A 6,000-nucleotide genomic window follows, 5' to 3' on the forward strand; every position below is an offset into this window, starting at 1 on the left:
TTCTCAAGAGCGGTTCGGGGAATCGGGGTCGTTCGGCGTGTGGCACCACCCACGTGGCTCATTTCAAATGTCCTTGTGAGACCGGCCTCCTCCTGAGGTGCGCCGGGAAGGCCGGGAACCCCTTCCAGACCACGCAGGGGAATCGACTGTCCTGTCGCGATCAGGAGCGGAGAAGGGGCTCAGATGAAGCGGTGCCGGGACCCTCGGTGTTCCCCTCGAGGGAACCAGGCGTGTCGGGGAACTTTTGGGGTCGCATGAAGGCTGTCAGTTCCCTTTTCGCACTTCAGGGCGGAAGAGGGGACTTCCCTTGAGACGCCGTCACGGGCAAGGGCCTCATCTTGCGAAGAGGTGGGAACCACGTGGTTTTTCTCGAGTTGCGGCGGGATTCTCGTGTTACGACGGGGGATTACAGGCTTCCTCTTGTGTCGGCCCTGGGTAGCCCAATCTTCTATTCTAGTGCTGAGGGAAAGCTGGGGGTTGCGCTCGAGTCACTGCAGGGCCAAAGAGACCTCATCTAGGCGTGTGTCCAGGACCTAATGCTCCTCTCCAGGGAAGACAAGCATCTCGGGGTTGCATCCCATGCTCCCCCGGGGAGTCAGGCCTCGCCTCGAGGGGAAGCAAAGGACTCCGCTCTCCTCCCTAGTTGCGACGCGGATATCTTGGTGCCCCATGAGTGGCCTCAAGGGAGTCCAGCCTCCTCTTCACTTTTGAGAGAGGACTCGTGATTACTGTCCAGGCCAGGCAGGAAAAGAAGGCCCTCACCTCGCGAGGACGGGGGCATCTCTGGGGTTTCCTCGAGCTGCGGAACCCGTGGGGGTTTTCTCCCGAGGCACGACGAGGATCTCAGGGAGCCTCTCGTGCGGCGCCGGGGAAGTCATGTCTCCATGCACGTGGCGAGAAGGAGCGCGTCATTGTTCTCGAGTCATGGGAGGGGACTAGGGCCTCAAGACGCGTTGAAGAAGGACTCTCGATGTCTTTCTCGGGTTGCAGCGGGAAACCCTCCTTTCCCCCGACTTCTGCCGGAGACCTGAGGGAACTTCCCAGGGTGCCTCTGAGAGGTGAGGGACGCTGTGGATTTGGCGGGGCCTCTCGGGACTCCACTGGGTTTGTTGCAATGGTAGAGGGCCTCATCTCAAGTGGAGGCAGGAACCTCAGGCTTCCTCTCCAATACTGACTCTGATCGTAGTGTCCCTGCAGAGTTGGGACAGGAGAGTCAGGCTATGTCTTTTCTGAGGAATGGAACTCCGCTTGCCTCGCGAGTTGTTCATGGGGTTTCAGGCCCCTTGTCAAACTGTGTGTGGAATCTGCAGGTTTTTCCAGACGATGCATGGGGGTGTCAGTGACCCTTCCTTTTGTGTCTTCATCCACAGGGTTGCCTCGGAAGAGGTGTCCGGGCATCGTGTTCTTATGAAGAGCGGACTGGGAAATCGGGGTCGTTCAGCTTTTGGCACCACCCACGTGGCTAATCTCGAATTTCCTCATGAAACCGGCCTCATCCTGAGGTGTGCCGCGAAGGTCATGAAACCCTTCCAGACAAAGCAGAGGAATCGACCCTCCTGTGGCGATCAGGAGGGGAGAAGTGGCTCAGATGACGTGCTGCTGGGAACCTCGGTGTTTCCCTCAAGTGAGACAGGTATGTCGGGTAACTTTTGGGGTCGCATAACGCGTTCCAAGTACCGTTTCGCTCTTCAAATTGGAACGTGGGACTTCTCTTGGGGTGCTCCAGCGGGCAAGGGCCTCATCTTGGAATGACTGGGGAACCACTTGGTTTTTCTCTAGTTGCGGTGGGATATTTGAGTTACCACAGGGAATTCATGCTTCCTCTTGTGTTGGCCCACAAAAGTCTTATCTTCCATTTGAGATTCGAGGAAGAGCTGGAGGTGCGCTCTAGTCACTGAAGGCAAAAGAGACCCCACCAAGGCTTGTGTGCAGGACCTAATGTTCATGTCAAGGGGCGACAGGAATCTCGGGGTTGCATTCCAGACTCACCCTGGAGTCAGGCCTCGTCTCGAGGGGAAGCAAAGGACTCTGCTCTCCTCTCGAGTCGGACGGGTATGTCTTGGAGCCCACTGAGTGGCTTAAAGGGAGTCAAACCTCCTCTGGTGTTTGGAGGGAGGACACGGGATTGCTCTCCAGGCAATGCAGGAAATGAAGGCCCTCATCTCCCGATGACTGGGGCGTCTCGTAGGTTTTCTCGAGCTGTGGCGCTAGTGTGGGGTTTCTCACGAAGTAAGACTGGGAGCTCAGTGAGCCTCTCATGTGGTGCCAGGGCAGTCAGGTCTCTATGCACGTGGTGAGAGGGAGCCCGTCATTGTTCTCGAGTCATGGTAGGGGAATTGGGCCTGAAAACGTGTTAAAGAAGGACTCTCGAGGTCTTTCTTGGGTTGCAGCAGGAAACCCTGGGTTCCATCGACTTGTGCCAGTGACCTCAGGAAGCTTCTCAGCGTGCCTCTGAGAAGTCAGGGTCACTGTGGAGTTGGGAGGGGCCTCTCGGAACTCCACTGGGTTTGGTGCAATGGAAGAGGGCCTCATGACAAGTTGAGGCAGGAACCACAGGGTTCCTCTCCTGGCTTCGAATGCGCCGGATCTGACTCGGATCGCAGAGTCCCTGCAGAGTTGGGACAGGAGAGTCAGGCCTCGTCTTGTGTGGAGGAATGGAACTCCGCTTGACTCTCGCGTTGTTCATGGGGTGACAGGCCACTTGTCGATTTGTATGTGGAACTTGCGGGTTTTTCTGGACGATGCACTGGGGTGTCACTGCCCCTTCGTGTTGTGCCTTGTTCCACAGGATTGCCTTCGAGTTGGGTTCTGCCATCGGGTTCTTATCAAGAGTGGACCAGGGAATCGGGGTCTTTTGGCATGCCGCACCACCCACGAGGCTATGTCTCGAATTTCCTCGTGAGACTGGCCTCATCTTGATGTGCGCCAGGAAGGTCGGGAACGCCTTCCAGACAAAGCAGGGGAATCGAACCTCCTGTCGCGATCAAGAGGGGAGAAGAGTCTCAGATGAAGTGGTGCCGGGAACCTCGGTGTTCTCCTCAAGTGAGACTGGTATGTCGGGGAACTTTTGGGGTCGCATCAAGGGTTCCAAGTAACTTTTCGCTCTTCAATACGGAACGTGGGACTTCTCTTGAGACGCTGTAGCGGGCAAGGGCCTCATCTTTCGATGACGGGGGAACCACGTGGTTTTTCTTGAGTTGGGGCGGGATTCTCGAGTTACAACCGGGAATTCAGGCTTCCTCTTCAACTGGCCCAGGGAAGTCCAGTTTTCATTCGAATTGTGAGTTAGAACTGGGGATTGCTCTCGAGACACTGCAGGGCCAAATAGACCTCATCTAGGCTTGTGTGCAGGACCTAATGTTCTCTGCTGGGGCGAAAGCGATCTCAGCATTGCATTCTCGACTCACCCGGGGAGTCAGGCCTCGTCTCGAGGGGAAGCCAAGGACACCGCTCTCCTGTCAAGTCGCGACGGGTATATCTTGGAGCTCACTGTGTGGCCTAAAATGAGTCAAGCCTCCTGTGGAGTTTGGAGAGAGGACTCAGGATTGCTCTCCAGGCCATACAGCAACAGAAGGCCCTCATCTCGTGAGGACTGGGGCGTCTCATGGGTATTCTCGAGCTGCGGCTCCAGTGTGGTGTTGCTCACGAGGTATAATGGGGAGCTCAGGGAGCCTCTCCTGTGGCGCCAGGGAAGTCAGGTTTCTATGCGCGTGGCTAGGGGGAGCGCATCATTGCTCTCGAGTCATGGTAGGGGAATCGCACCTCAAGACGCGTTGAAGAAGGACTCTCGAGGTCTTTTACGGGTTGGGGCAGGAAACCCTTGGTTCCCTCGACTTGTGCCGGTGATCTCAGGAAGGTCTAAGGGTGCCTCTGAGAAGTCAGGGATACTGTGCAGTTGGGAGGGGCCTCTCGGGACTCCACTGGGTTCGGTGCAATGGAAGAGGGCCTCATCTCGAGTGGAGGCAGGAAACTCATGTTTCCTCTCCTGACTTCCCCTGGGCCAGATCTGACTCGGATCGCAGTTTCGCTGCAGAGTTCGAACAGGAGAGTCAGGCCTCGTCTTGTGTGGAGGAATGGAACTCTGCTTGCCTCTCCAGTTGTTCACGGGGTGACAGGTCACTTCTCGAGCTGTGTGTGGTACCTGCGGGTTTCTCCGGACGATACCCAGGGGTGTCAGTGCCCCTAAGTGTTGTGCCTTCATCAAAAGGGTTATCTTCAAAGAGGTGTCCGGGCATCAGGATCTTATCAAGAGCGGACCGGGAAATCGGGGTCTTTCGGCATGTGTCACCATCCACGTGGCTATGTCTCGAATATCCTCGTGAGACCGGCCTCATCCTGAGATGCACCGGGAAAGGTGGGAACCCCTTCAAGACAAAACAGGGGAATCGACCCTCCTGTCGCGATCAGGAGGGGAGAAGGGGCCCAGATGTAGTGGTGCCGGGAACCTCGGTGTTCTCCTCGAGTCAGACTGGTGTGTCGAGGAACTTTTGAGGGCGCATCAAGGGTGCCAATACCGTTTCGCACTTCAAGACGGAACGTGGGACTTCTCTTGAGACGCTGTAGGGGGCAAGGGCCTCATCTTGGGATGACGGGGGAACCACGTGGCGTTTCTCGAGTTGTGGCGGGATTCTCGAGTTTCGACGGGGAATACAGTCTTCCTCATGTGTTGGGCCAGGGAAGTCCTATCTTCCATTCGAGTTTAAAGGGAGAGCTGGGGATTGCTCTCGAGTCACTGCAGGGCAAAATAGACCTCATCTAGGCTTGTGTCCAGGACTTAATGCTCGTCCCTAGGGGCGACAGGGATCTTGGGGTTGCATACCAGACTCACCCAGGGAATCAGGCCTCGTCTCGAGGGGAAGCAAAGAACTCCGCTGTCCTTTTGAGTCGCGATGGGTATCTCTTGGAACCCACTGTGTGCCCTAAAGGGAGTCAAGCCTCCTGTGGTGTTTGGATAGAGGACTCGGGATTCCTCTCCAGGCCATGCAGGAAAAGAAGGCCCTCATCTCGCGATGATGGCGGCGTCTCGTGGGTTTTCTAGACTGCTGCGCTAGTGCCGGGTTTCTGACGAGGTACGAGAGGGAGCTCAGGGAGCCTCTCGTGTGGCACCAGGGAAGTCAGGTCCCCATGAGATGGCTAGGGGGAGCTCGTCATTGCTCTCGAGTCATGGTAGGGTAATCGGGCCTCAAGACGGGTTGAAGAAGGACTCTCGAGGTCTTTCTCGGGTCACTGCATAAAACCCAGGGTTCCCTTGACTTGTGCCTGCGACCTCAGGGAGCTTCTCAGAGTGCCTCTGAGAAGTCAGGGATACTGTGCAGTTTGGAGGGGCCTCTCGAGACTCCTCTGCATTTGGTGGAATGTAAGAGGGGCTCATCTCAATTTGAAGCAGGAACCTCAGTGTTCCTCTCCATTTCTGACTCAGATCGCAAGGTCCCTGCATGTTGGTACAGGAGAGTCAGGCCTCGTCTTTTCTGGAGGATGGGACTCCTCTTGCCTCTCGAGTTGTTCTCGAGGTGACAGGCCACTTGTCGAGCTGTGTGTGTAACCTGCCCGTTTTTCCGGATGATGCACAGGTGTGTTAGTGCCCCTTCGTGTTGTACCTTCATACTCAAGGCTGCCTTCCAAGAGGTGTCCGAGCATCGGATTCTTATCAAGAGCGGACCGGGAAATTGGAGTCTTTCAGCAAGTGGCACCACCCACAAAGCTACGTATCGAATTTCCCCATGAGACCGGCCTCATCCTGAGTTGTGCAGGGAAGGTCGGGCCCCCTTGCAGACAAAGCAGGGGAATCGACCCACCGGTCACGATCAGGAGGGGAGAAGGGGCTTAAATGAAGTGGTGCCGGGAACCTCGGTGTTCCCCTTGAGTGAGACCGGCGTGTTGGGGGACTTTTGGGGTCGCATCAAGGGTGCCAAGTACCGTTTCGCATTTCAAGACGGAACCTGGGACATCTTTTGAAACGCTGTAGCGGGCAAGGGCCTCATCTTGCGATGACGGGAGAAC

This window comes from Bubalus kerabau, unplaced genomic scaffold (assembly GCF_029407905.1).
Source record: "Bubalus kerabau isolate K-KA32 ecotype Philippines breed swamp buffalo unplaced genomic scaffold, PCC_UOA_SB_1v2 scaffold_27, whole genome shotgun sequence".
In the NCBI taxonomy this organism is placed as follows: Eukaryota; Metazoa; Chordata; class Mammalia; order Artiodactyla; family Bovidae; genus Bubalus; species Bubalus kerabau.